Raw genomic sequence first — 14645 nt, 5'->3', positions numbered from 1 at the left:
AATATACATTTTTGATGAAATTCTAACTCTTTATCATATCTAATTCATTACTAACAACCTTTAATTGTGTAAAGATTAGCTTTGAAAAAGGAACCAAAGGAACCAGGAACAGGGAATGAGGAACTGGGAACAAGAAATGAACGTCAACCTCGTGTCAAGGCAAGAACACCTTGACAAGAAACACCCGTGAACCCGCCTTAGAAACAATAGAACAATGCCTTTCTTCTAGGCCTGTGTTTCACCTGCTGGAACAATGCCACCCACCAGCACTGGCGTGCTACTCCATGCCTGCCCCAGATCTGTTACCAGCACACAGGAGTGGGCTTCTCTGTGTCAAGTGACAGAGACCCCCTACAGGTGCTCCCCATAACCTGCCCCCGTGCACGAAGGCTTTTATCAGCACAGGCGAGGGAGCAGTACAAGCTGGCTGATGGTGCTCTGAACCTTGCCTTCCCCTGAGCCACTACCCAGAAACAAGTGGTGTCCACACACGTAAAGTCATTTTGCACCATTGTGTAAATCATACCGCTTTCATATGTGTTATTTGCTTAGGGGTTGGCTTTGCAAAACATTTGTGTTGACAGGGTATAAAAGAAGTGCTTGCAAATAAAGTTGTCCAGAGACTGGGAGTTAAATCTGTACTGTGATGGTAAGTCAATCTGTATCCTTCCTTTTTTTAGAGATATGAATTGCTATTATAAAGAACCTACTTAGATGCTCTTCATGAAAGCATCCAACTTGAAACAGAGCAATCTGAGTAGGGACATCAGAAATACTCATCTGGAAACACCCAGTCTCTTGCCCCATGACTTGAAATAATAATTCTCAGAAAAGTTTTGATCTGAACTTTTTTTTTTCCAGTTTTTCTTGCACAGTTATTTTAGGTTTTCCCACACATACGTCTGAAGTGAGCGCTGTTGCTTCCTCCACAAGGGAGGATATTGTAAATGTTTTTGTTATAGTCTAAGCCAGGGATCAGCAACATTTTTGGGCAGAGTGCCAAAAACATCTGCACACTTGACTTGTAAGATGTTAGCATGCCAGGGGCACACAACAGGGGAGCCACAAGGGGCCCAATCATTGTTATGGCAATGCAGCCCTAGCTACTTCCCCACTGTCTGCCTCAAGGCATGCATGGCAAGCAAAATGCCTTCATGTGCCACATACTGGCATGAGTGCCAGGAATTGTCTACCCTTGTTCTAAGCCCTTTAAATTTTCTCTCTCCTGCATGTGCACTGTATTCTTACCCAGTGTACTGCATTCAAGCCAGTAACCCCGAGTACCTATAAATGAGATCTATGCTTTTCTAACCAAACTAAAGATAGTCAAAGTTTTACACATGCCAAAAGTTTTACTGGGAGAGGCAAGCACTTCTTACAGTGATATCTTAGGGCCATGAGTGACTGGTGCCTCCTGAATCTGGGGGGGCACCTGCAGAAGCTGCTGATGGTGGCAGTCCTGTCGGGGGGGCACCAGCCCTACTGACAGTATCAGTGTCGGCTGTCAGGGGGGGCACTAGCCCCGTCAGGGGGGGCACGTGCACCCCTGTGCACCCCCTACCAGTTGCCTATGCTTAGGGTAGTGGTCTCCAACCTTTTTAAGTACGAGCTCACTTTTTAAATTAAAGTGCAACCCCCACCCCCTCTGCCCAGCAGGTCAGTCTGTGGAGAAAGGAAGGGGCAGGGGGTGTGGGGGGGTAGATCCTGGGTTGCACTTTAATTAAAAAAGTGATTTCACTGCCCCTGCAGAGAAGGAGGTAGTGGGACAAAAGTAGGGCAGGGCAGGGCAGGGGTGAGTCCTGGTCAGGCCAGGCGGTGGGAAGATTAGACCCTGGGCAGCTCATGCAGGTGCATGGGGGCACTCCCACCACTGCACACACCCTGGCAGAGGCCCAGGGGGCATGTGCACAGGATGGAGGCAGCTGCCACTGTGCTTTGCACCCCGAGCACTGCTGCAACTGGCCCAGGAGTGGTGCAATGCCACGTGCATCCTACCACTCCCAGGGCAGCTGCATCAGGGTTTGGGCACAAAGAGCAGGGCACAGCAGCAGCTGCCTCCGCCCCATGCAAAAATGGGGGAGGCACATGCCCCTGGGGCCTCCGCTGGGGTGCGCAGAGTGGTGGGAGCTCCCCATGCACCTGGACGAGGGGTCTGGGCTCTGATCCTCCCACCACCCAGCACAGCCGGGGCCCCACTCCTCAGCCCGTGCTCCTGCCTGTGCCGAACTCCCTCCCTCACTGTGGCATCCTCAATCTGGCCCTCCCCCACAGACTGACCTGCTGGGGAGGTTTAGAGGAGCTGCTGGTATTAACACTAACACACTCCTGAATAATAATATATTTACTAATATAAGGACCAGACTCTAAATAACCCACAAAAAACACTTTGTATCAGACATAACTGTAAATAGGACTTTTGTTGTTTCCAGGTAGAAAGAATCATAGAATATCAGGGTCAGAAGGGACCTCAGGAGGTCAACTAGTCCAATCTCCTGCTCAAAACAGGGCCAGCCCCAACTAGATCATCCCAGCCAAGGCTTTGTCTAGCTCGGTCTTAAAAACCTCCAAGGACGGAAATTCCACAACCTCTCTGGGGAACCTGTTGTAGTGCTTTACTATCCTCCTCATGAAAGTTTTTCCTAATATCTAAGAAACTTCCCTTGCTGCAACTTGAGACTATTGCTTCTTGTTATGTCATCTGCCGCCACTGAGAACAGTCCAGCTCCATTCTCTTTGGAACCACCCTTCAGGTAGTTAAAGGCTGCTATCAAATCTCCTCTCAGTCTTCTTGACTAAATAAACCCACTTCCCTCAGCCTCTCCCCAGAAGTCATGTGCCCCAGCCCACTAACCATTTTCATTGCCTTCCAATGGAGTCTCTCCAAGTTTGTCCACATACTTTCAATAGCGGGGGGCCCAAAATTGGAAGATGTGGCCTCACCAGTGCCAAATACATGAGAAGAATCACTTCCCTCAATCTGCTGGCAAAGTCTGCTTTTCTGAAGTCCTGGGTCCTTACTCTGCTGCTTGCCTTCCTTCATTTCCTTAGGATCCTGAACTCACTAATCTTGTGGTTGCTGCTGCTCACCCACCATGACATCATCCTTGATGCTCTTCCCTCTGACCCTAACCCAGAGACTTTCAACAGGCCTAGCTCCAGTTTCCAGGTATGTTGGTAGGTTGGCTGACTTGAAATATTTATACAGAGATCCACTCTAAGAGGTCGGAGCTTTCCCTAGGATTCTTTGTTCTTGTTTTCCTATAGTGGTCAACACAGATGGCTTATAAAACACTAACACAGGTCAGTGAAAGAGCTGGTAATAGAGTCCACACCTTCTGATTCCCAGCTTGGTGCTTTGGTCAGTTGAACACCTTTGAGACAGGTAAAATCTCAGGGACTTCAAGATAGCAAAACAGCAGGAGCTGTAGAATGCTGCCACTCTTCATAGTGAGAAAGAGGTAGTTAGACATGCTAGTCTTAAGTCAGGCAGAAGACAAGGTAGACACCTTATAGCCTAACTGAATCAGAGATGCATACACTTTCATGAGTCACAGCTTGCTTGATCAGATGCTTCATCAGCTTTAGCAAAGTTTATGCATCACTGATTCATTTAGTCTGTAAGTTATACTTCTACCTTGCTTTCTACCACTCTTCATAGTTGTGTACTCTTTCTCTCACATGCCAGATTTTTCTGAAGACCTTCACTGGAAAAAACATCTGTGCCAGCTTTACTTGTTTTAGCTCTTTGCAGGGAAAATTTTTGTTGCTAACTGGCTGATTTTCGGTAATATCAACATAACAGTTCCAGCACTACGCAAGTTATTGGTATTATATTCAAATTGCTCAATAAAACATTGCACAATACTTGTTTTTGCATTGTGCAGAAATTGCTGTAGCAATATCCCATGGGCTGCGAGTTCTTTGGAAGCATTTTGCAAGTTTAAGACAATATTTCTGATTTTAAAAGCTAGAAGTGATCTGGCTGCTTGTTTTAAATTTGATCTTTGTGGGGATTGGAGAGTTGCCCAGTTACAATATGCATTTGATTTCCAGATGTGCTTCTGAATACTTGCAAGAGTCTGTAAACAGAATGAGAAACAATGAATTATCTTCATTTTACCCCAGGCTTGGTCCTTGGGTCCGCACTGTTTAACATCTTCATCAGCGACTTGGACGAGGGGGTGGAAAGCACGCTGTCCAAGTTTGCTGATGACACTAAGATGTGGGGCGAGGTGGACACACTTGAAGGGAGAGAGAGGCTGCAACTAGATTTAGACAGACTACAAAAGTGGGCAGACGAGAATAGGATGGGGTTCAACGTAGACAAATGCAGGGTGCTGCACCTTGGGAGAAGGAATCCACAGCATACATACAGGCTGGGGAGTTCCCTTCTTGAAAGCACAGAGGCAGAAAGGGATCTTGGAGTCATTATTGACTCCAAGATGAACATAAGCCGCCAATGCCAGACCTGATGCCTACACAGTCAGATGGATTGCAAATTGACTGAAGGGTCATACTCAGAGGGTAGTGGTGGACAGGTCTTTTTCGACCTGGAGGGAAGTGGGCAGTGGAGTCCCCCACTCAGCAAGAGGAGGCTGAGGGGGGACCTGGTGGCTGCCTACAAGCTCATCAGGGGGATCAACAGCAAATAGGCAGAGCCCTTTTCTCCCCAGCACCACCTGGGGTGACAAGGAACAATGGTCATAAGCTGATGGAGAATAGGTTTAGGTTAGAGATCAGAAGGCAATATTTTACAGTTAGGGTGGCCAAAATCTGCAACCAACTTCCCAGGGAAGTGTTCCTCGCCCCTACCTTGGGCAAATTCAAGAGGAGGTTGGATGATCACCTGTCTGGGGTCTTGTGAACCCAGCATTCATTCCTGCCTGTGGCAGGGGGTCAGGCTAGAAGATCATTCAGGTCCCTCCTGACCCTAGCTACTATGAAACTATCTTGAGTAATTCATTTTTCATGTATTCTTTGCCAGGACTGGTACATGCATTTCTGTGGGTCTTTTGTTTACTGATCTCTTATTCCTGCAAAAAGTTAGCTTTGTAAAAGCATTTCTGATAGTTCTAACCCTATGATCAGAAGACAGAGGTAGAGATAGAACAGTATATACGTTATTTCATCCCTTTGTCACATATTGCCTTTGGGTACTTTTGAGGCCATAAACAGTGCAGAATTTTCTGGCTCAGTATTCATCAGCTTTTGCAATTTCATCCTACAGACAGGAGTTAGAAGACACCTCCTTGGTATATCAAAAACAACAAATCTTGTGAAAAGTGACGACTTTACAGAAGAGATCGTGGTTTTGTACTATGGATGTAGTTTGTAAATGAAAGGGAGACATACAGCACCTTCTAGTGTGGACAAGCTCTCATAGCACTTAGATCTCTTAGAGGATCTCAAAATTATTCAGAATAAGACTTTCTTGTGTCCACCCTCTAAATTCCCATCCACAAATTATTTGGTTTCTTATTCTGCATTAATTAATCCACTCTGGAAGTCAATTAAATTGCATTCAGGATCTGTCCCATCACTCCAAATCTTCACACACTCACCTAGCAGACTCATATATACATGGAACAGGAAGGATGACAAGATATAACTATGAGGGACCCCACAGGAAAGCCCTGAGAGGATGATGAGCACACTTCCATTACCATCCCCTGGCATTTTCCCAGTAGGAAAGAACAGAATCAATTCAGAGCAATTCAGAGCTTGGCTGCACCTACCACCCACCAAGTCATGCAAATATTTTATCGGCACCTCATGGTCAAGTGTATTAAAGGCTTCTGAAGGATTGAGTCAGATCGGCAGGGCAGTTTCCCCTGTCAATTTTCATGCAAAGATTTTCATCAAAGGCCGTGAGTACATTCTCTGTGCTGTATCTATGGTGAAAGCCAGACTGACGGGGTCCAGGAAACCAATGACATCCAGATGCATCTGGAACTGTTTGGTCCTTCAATGACCTTCCCTAGAAAAGGGAAGTTGGAGACAGGTGATAACTGTCTGTGGGGTCAGCATCAAGTGATGGCTTCTTGAGCAGAGACTGGACAATTTCAGATTGAAGAGTATCCAGAACCCTGCCATCCTAAAGAGGGGTGTTGGGACCACTGATCACAGAGGTTCTCAGTCTCCACCAGCTGGCTTTTGCAAGCTAGGACAGGCACAGGCCAGTTCGCAGCTGGTTGTCCTCGTCCCTCCAAGCACATCCTCTGCATCAGTGGGTAATAGTCGTTTAAAATGATCCATATAAACAGGACAAGGCCAGGGTCTCTCAACCCCAAACTCTGACAGGACCAAAAGGATTGGTCCCTAGACTGCCACATCAGGTGATTTTTTGTTTGTAAAGTAGGTGGTGGTATTCTGAGGCATATGGTGTTTAGGTTGCATCTTGCTTGCTCTTGTTTTTTGGTATTAAGGCTGTTGGGGTCCAGGTGCTCTAGTGATGCTAGTGAGTGGCCTTCTGGAATCTGGGTGCAGCACAGAAAGAACAACTCATTGGTGTTCAGTGGTGAAAACTCAGAGAGATTTATTGTCACTTGGACAGTACGCTGGCTAGTCTGTCTAGGTGTCAACCCAACTCAGTAAAACTGCCAGGGCATGGCAGCAACTCCTTGCTTTAAGTACCCTCTGCTACATAGCTACAAAGAAATGAATAATACAGCACCCCCATCTATACCCCAAATACCCATGTTTTCATGCTAGTGCTTATCTATCTTTCTGTCCAGATATCTATTTCTACTTGTCTGTTTGCCAAGGTCATACCTAGCCCCTTTGGTTCTTCCATTATTTCAGCACCTACCTTCATTAATTTTACTTTGTTCTTATTGCTCCCTTCTCATACCAGCTTCTTTGCTCATTAATGGGTTTTTACTTTTTACATTTCTTCTAGAGTCACCCAGTGGTCAGTGATGCCTGTTCCCAAGCTTTCTCTCAAAGCCTTAGCATAAATGGAAGTCCCACAGATGGCAAACTCATCACAGCCGACTGAAGTAGGCTCAGTTTCTGGGCAGAGAAAAACTGGATTACCTAGCCATTCACTACCAAAAACAGTTCTGCTGGATGACACTTTGCAGATGCAATAGTAGTAGAGAAGAAAAGCTTTGTTGCCATCCCCACTGCCACGCTATAGTTCTTTAAGGAAGATCTATGCTGGAATTGGTTGACTTTAGCACAGGTTGAGAGTCACCTGGACTCTAGCCACCTACCTGCCTGTTTAAGCTGCCTCAGTTTCCTCCATGTACCAGAGGGACCTTTGCTGCCATAGTGGTGGGAGCAGATATCTAGGTGTCTCCGCACATCTACATGTGTGGCAGACTTGCTTAAACAAGTACTAAATGACTGTGCAGTAACCAGTATTACTGTGCAGTCCCATTGCCACACAGTTATGTTTAGCTACTACTGCACAGTAGCAACAAGCTATTGCGCAGTACCATCGACCTCAGGGTTTGTGCCTGGTGACACTACAGTGCTGTAGCTTGTTGCAGCATCTTGTGTAGATGCGCCCAGTGAGTCTGTAGCCAAGGTCAGTGTGCCACAGATCGAGTAGGCCATCAAGATCAGTAGGAATGTGCCCTAGAAAGTTCTGAAACCCTGCTGGCTCAGTGAGTCTTCAGGAGTGAATCAGCCTAGCTAGTCCATCACCCTGACAGGGGCAACAAAAGACAGAGATCTGTAATCCAACAATAACAGAGGTTCTTTGACACCCTCCCTGATAATCTGAGCTCCAGTATCTAATTATGCACAAAACATTAGGTCCAGCGTGTGTCTTGCTTAATGGGTCAGCCCATTTACTATCTCGTATAGCTCCATGGTTGAGCAGGACTTCTTGGCATCCATGTCCAGCCCCAAAGAGCTGGCCTCAGCATGGACATTTAAGTACCCTTAGACAATAAGTCTGGCATCCACAACACAACCACCAAACCCAATTTGGCTAGTTCAGTCAGGGGTTCAGCCATGCAGTGGGGTGGTCAGTACACCATCAGCATTCCCAATCTATCCCCAGCCTCAAGTATCAAGTACATATTTTACTCTGACAAATTTGGCAATGGATACCTTCTATGGGCTGGATTTTCCTTGGAAACCAGTGGCATTTTACTTCCTGTCCTCCAGTCCTAGGCTGATGCCCCACACAGTATGCAGCAGGAACCTACACAGAGGAAAGACTGCAAGCTTGTGCTATGTGTAACTTGTACTGTGAGTGTAATTTGTAATGTGAATAAGAAAACACTGCTGGAGTGATACTTGTGCATTTATCTTTAAGAAATTAAAGCAGTATGTTTGCCAGGTAAACACACCATAAAGATAAATGATAGATAAAAGATAAAGTATCACCTGCAATATGTTCACCTCATAAAATTCTTATAGTATGCAAGGATAAAGTAAAAACTAAACTAAACAAAAAATCAGCAGGACAGAACAGTTGCAAGTTATATTAAAAAACAACAACCCAGCAAGAACCTGCAGGTTGGGTCAATTCTACTATAATAAATACACCAGGGATAAATGGCTAAGAATATGCTTGGATCCAAGAAAAATGAACAAAGAAATGAAAAAGAAACATACTCAATCCCACTGAAAAATAACTCCTAAATTAGTGGAGACTACAGCTTCTTTTATCTTATATCCCAGCAGTGGATTTTAGCAAGTGCAGCTTGATAGCAGAAGTTCTAGACTTGGCACATTCAGTATACCAGTTTGCAGGGATAAGTTTGAGACTTCCCTTTGGTGTCTGTTCATTCTCTTAAGTAGATCAGAGGGTGCTACAGCAGACATTTGATGTTAAATGTTATATAGAGTAGCGTTTTTTGACCCATGGATTGCAACCCAAAAGCGGGTCTCAAGAAGATTTTAAAGGGTTGCAGGGGGGTCTGAGGGAAATGCTGCAAGGTTGCATGGAGCTGGCAAAAAGTTGGGGGTGGGGGGCATGGCAAGCATGCAGCAGGGCAGCATAAAGCAATGCGAGAGGGAAGGAGGGGGCCAGATGCAGCAGCTGGAGGGGAAGGGAATGGGGGGGAAGAGAGCGAGAGAGAGAGAGACACTCTGGGGGCTGGGGACCAGGAGGGTAGGGGTCACAGTGAGCTGATAGTTATACTAATGGGTCCCAGTGTAAAAAAGGTCGAGAGCCACTGATATCGATCATATACAGAAGTGGAGGAAATACCAGACAAGACCATGATGAGCTTAGGGTAGTGTTGCACGGGTGGTGGGAAAGCTATCTGTTACTGAATGAGGGCATGTACAAAGTGGTTCTGCCAGATAAAAATACTGACAAAAAAAGATAAAAAATCTGATGACTCAAAATTTGCTGTGGTAACAGAAAGGGCCAATCCAACTGTAAGGAGTGACCTAGAAACCACTATGCAAAGACCAAGCAAAAGTGAATGTTATGTGATGAATGCCCATCTGCAATGATAAGGAGGAGACAGTCTTAGATAAAGGAGGCTTGAAAACAAAAGCAGAATCAGAGTACTGGGTCAAAGAGCTCATTAAAATACTAAAAATCACGCCCCTAGGTGGGGAAAAAGTACGCTAATGAAACATACATGTATGTAAATGAGATACATGGCTAAAACACAGGTATAGAGACATGCTCAGTAAAGAACTCCTTGCGTCACTCCTTTATAACCAATTAGCAAACAAGGATGCTTATGAAGGTTCAAAACTCCTGTATAAAAGATACTTAGAATTAGTGATCTGTGTGCTTGTTATGTGAAATTATTCCGCTTGCACCTTTAATTGCTAGCAATAAATCTTCTTTATACTTTCACCCCTGGTATCTTTATTGGCCTTTGCATACCGGGCACGACCCCAGACTTGAGCTGGGGCTCAACACAACCACCAAGGCTGAATTGCAAAGATCCTGGAAATGGTTGCTTAGCTGGGTAAATATACACCACATCACCCATAACATTTCTATTCAAAATACAGAGAAGTGTGCTTGTTTCAAAATACAGGCATGTCTGTCATCAGAGCTTCCTCTGCTCCCTCAGCTAACCAGGCTTCAGGTCCAGCTGCGGTTGCCCATGCCCCGCCTCCCATCTCTGTGGTGCTGAGTAGCCCTGATATGCCAGTGCCTTGTCCCTGCCCATGGCAGTGCCCCTCACTCCCAAGACACAGCCCCCCACCCCCTCAGCCCTGCTAGTGACCCTCACTCCTGGCCCTCTATCCCCACTGGTGCCCCTCACTCCCAACCTACATCCCTGTCCCCTCCAGTGCCCCTCACTCCCAACTCACAGTCCCCAGTTCCCACCCCCTCTGGCTCTGCTGATGCCCTTCACATCTGACCTGCAGCCCCTTGCCCCCTCACAAGCCCTGCCAGAGGGGACCCCCATCTGCCCCTCATCCGGCCTTACCCTGCACAGACTCACAGGATGGTCATCTACGGACAGCCTCCAGCATGAGGTGCATGTAGTGCGCCATGGTGCAGAAGCACAGAGAGTGGCTGGGGCACCACATGCTGCCCCACACCACCGGCTGGGGCTGAAGCTCAGTGAGGAGGACCCATGCCGTGCTTCACAGCAGCAGAGTGAATCGAACCGTGGCTTTGGCTTGGGCCATGCTGTGGGCAGCAGGAGGAGGGCAAGAGGCTCCAGACAGCCTCTGTCCCACCCATGGTGGCTCCAGCATGTGTGGGCAGCAGTGAAGTGAGTCTAACCCCAGCACAGGATGGAGGGAGGAGCAGTGATGCCTGTAGTACCTCCCCACTCAGGCTGGGAGTCCCATGCCATGCCAGGCAGCCTGGCATAGAGCTGGGTTCACCAGCAGCACAGAGTGCTGCCTCAGACCCCCAGATTTACCTGCAGGCAGCTGCGGGAGCTGCTCCCAGCACCCTGCCTGGCTGTATTGCCAGATGTGTGCACGCGAACACATGCATGTAGTGCCCCTTGCCTCCAGTTGCCCTCCCTCCACTCCCCCCAGCCCCAAGCAGATCCTTGCAGGCTGGAACTCTGCCAGCCTGCAAGGGGAAACCTGTAGTTTTCTGCTTCAAAGTGGAAAATCCATGGTTTTCTCCTTTAAAGGGGAAAATCTGCATTTTTCCATAGGAAACAGAAAACCTGGATCCTTGGTTATCAATCATACACTGCAGATCTGTTTTTGCAAACGCTGACATATCTAAAGAAATTATTAGTGACTGGGTTGCCACATTGCTCCCCAAACCTTAAAACACCTGTAAAGCAGTTGGATGTTATTAACAAATGTAAGGTGTTATTCCCACAGTCAAATGGAATGAGATAAAGAGAGCTGAACTATGCTGAAGGAGGCTCTCAGCCAAGGGTGGGGAGGCAAAGTAGCTTATCTTGCAGAATGGGATGATGATCAAGGGGCCCTCCCCATCAGAGAATTATTCAATACCCACTTGTCTGGAGTTTGCTATCCCTCTTAAGTAAAATAGTTCCACCTAGCCTAGAATAGAGTAATGCATCCCAGTGGACCCGATTAGAAGGTGTGGTGGGAACTGGGACTAATAAAGGAAGAAAGGAAGCATGAAGAGCAGTTAGATGGCTGCAGGACTTCCCGGGAGGGGGCAGCCATTGGGGGACCTGGAGAAAGTTGAATTTCCTGGAGAAGGCTGAAAGTAGCAGAGCTGAGAACTGAAGAGCCTGGGCTGGAGAAGGCTGAAGCTAGAGTGTGCAGGGGAAGGACTGACTTCCTGACTTCTCTGTGCTGGAGAGATGGAGTAGGAAGATTGGAGAAAGGTTGGAGCAGGAGAGCAGCAAACAGGTTTGCTGTCTGGCTTCTCCTGGGTGGGAAAGTTCAAGTCACAAGGCTTTAAAGGCCTGAGAGCAGTGTTACCAAGTCTCACGAGCAAAAAAAAATTGGCACTGCCTTTAAAAACAAGCCCAAGACAAGCCCAGCCCATTTCAAAGAGAGGGAAGTGGGGGTATTTATCAACCCATGACTCTCAAAACATTAAAGTGACTTTTTAAGAAAACAAGCCCAATTCCACTTATTATAAGTGGACTTGGCAACAGTGCCCGAGAACTGAGAGAGAGACTTATATGCTGGATGGTGCACGTGCAGGGAACTCTTTCAGCCCACCATCATGTTAGCACAAATCCTGGTGAAGCTCCACATGTGTTGGAGGAGACATCAGTATGCTGGTGACACCCACCTCTACTTCCTTCTTTTCTAACCCAGTCTTTTCCCAGAACCCGACTGCTGTTGGGAACGAATCAATTGAAACAGAATCCAGATGAGACAGAGGTGGTAGGCAGACCACTTGGGAATAAACATGATGTCAGTTGTTGCTAGGGTTCAGCCTCCCCTTCTCACTCAGGTTCAGTCATGAGGGGCTCCTGGACCCTTTTCGCACCTGGATCTTCAGGTGGTGGCTGTGGCTAAAAGCATCTTTCATTAATTTAATCTGAAAGGCTGAAACCCTTTCTTTCAGGCTGATCTGGCCACCATCATCTGTGCCTTAGTCACCTCAAGGATAGATTACTGTAATGCATTCTACATAGAGCTGCCCTTAAAACTGTTCAGGAGCTTTAGCTAGTGCAGAATGCAGCTGCCCACCTCCTGATAGAGATGAGCTGCCCGCATCATGCAACTCCAGTCCTCCAACATCTGCACTGGCTCCCAGTAGCTTTTCAGGCACAATTCAAAGTGCTGGTTTTGGCTTATAAGGCCCTAAATGATGTGGAACCTACAGAGCTAAGGGATCACCTTCTCTGTGCCCCATAGCAATCCCTGAGGTTAGCCATGAGCATCAGTACCATCAATACACAAAATCTGCTTGGCAAAAACACATGGGAGGTTGTTCTTGGTAGTTGCTTTTCAATTCTGGAACTCCCGGTCTCTGAAGGCCTACCAGGAGTCCAAACCTGGATATCTTTTGGAACTACTATAAAACCTTTTTACTAGGGCAGAAATTTAGCAACCAAAGCTAGGCCAAGACAGTGTTTAGCAGACCTCAGCTTTAATTTTGTTTAAGTTGTTCCATTTCCCTTACTGTTACCCACCCTGAACCTTTGTTAGCAAGGGCAATATATAAATAGCTTAAATAAATAAATATTGGAGCTACCTAATGGTTCAGCCCTTAGGGTGTTGTATGATTTTAGAGGGTACAGTGGCACAGGTATGTAGACAATGATAACAAAATAATGGGTTTTAATATTTAACAGAAACAGCTAACTAGTATGTGGTTTGGGCAATGGTGCCAATACTGAGGGCATTGTGAAAAGAACCACAGAAGCTTTGATTGTAAAAGGAAATCAAACACCTGAGGTCCTCAATGAGGAAGGATATTTCAGGCTTTTGTGCTCTGGTATGGCACTTGGAAAACCCCAGTTCAAATCCCTATCCTGCCACAGTATTCCTGTGCAGCCTTGGGCAGATTGCTGAAGGTCAGGTACGAATTGTTCTTGTAGGTATCTCCACTTAGATGTTATAAAAGTTAGGTGTTTTTTCCCTTCAAACAGGTGATCCAGATGAGCTGGGTAAGTCACTGAGAATCTATGGACAGATCCTGGAGAGAACTAAGCACCTCTGAAGGTGCCCCTTGCTGTCATCTTCTCTCTGATGAGCAGTTAGCCCTGTTATTCTCAAGTCAGGCAGAAGGCAGGTGTAATGGGGGGCACCCCCCAGGGGTGGCAGTGGCACCCCATGGTGGTTATGCTACACCTGTTCTCCTATTTCAGCTCTCCAGCTTGGCCTCACCCATTTACCTGTCACACCTTGATGTTTGAGGTATTATAGTACTACAAGAAGCTGCCCACAGGGAACCAGAGTTCAGCTTTTAATGCCTTGCTCCACCCTGCTCATTATTAGGCTGCCAGTCTGCCCTGTTTCCACACCCTAGCTAGAGCAGGACTTTGTCTCTCCCTTTGCTTGTTTCACGCTGGCATGAGCCTGGCTTTGTCTGTGCTTCTGCCCCTCTTCTTAGGCCTCAGCCCCTTACAGCTCACCAGATCCCAGACCCCTGCAGGGCTCCATCCAGGCTTTAGCTCCTCATACCATGGAGTGACACCCGTGGTCTCCTCCTCTCCTTTAAACCACTCCAAACCTCAAAGGAAACCCAAACCAAGCATGCAACTTATCTCTCTGTTGTCTGTTTGCTGCTCCCTGCAGAGCCCCAGCTTCAAGGGTTCCAGTTATACTGACCTCTTAGCCCTGTGCCTGGGCTTATCCCTTGATGCCTCCCCCTCCTGGCACCTCAACTGGTCCTTTGAAAAACAGGACCCAGGTGCTACCAATCCCAAATCCACTAGGGCTCTCAGTCCCTTCATTAGCTGCTCAGCCCTGCAACTCAGCTGTCTGCATGTCACATCCCCCTGCAGCCTGTGTCCTGCCACACTGCACCTGCTTCCTTCCAGTAGCAGGGGTTGGGGTCCCTTGCTGTAGCAGGGCAGGGAAGCACCTACATCAGTTTCTGGTGAAGTAGACTGTCACCCATAAAAGCAAATGAATTAGATTTTAAGGTGTCACCCTGCCCTGCCTTTAAGAGTAACTAAAGGGCCCAGTGGTTCCACTGCATTCTTCTCCTTTGCCACAGTGACATCCATCCAACCAGGGAACACCAGGTAACTGAAGTGATCAATCAGATAATGAAAATTAGACAGTAAATATACAAAACTTGTACATTTCAAGTATAACCCATTGGCCACATTTTTGAGGCCTGCTCTTTGCCTTTTCTT

Source organism: Alligator sinensis, unplaced genomic scaffold (assembly GCF_000455745.1).
Source record: "Alligator sinensis unplaced genomic scaffold, ASM45574v1 scaffold264_1, whole genome shotgun sequence".
Classification (NCBI taxonomy): Eukaryota; Metazoa; Chordata; order Crocodylia; family Alligatoridae; genus Alligator; species Alligator sinensis.
This window is presented reverse-complemented; position numbering follows the sequence as displayed.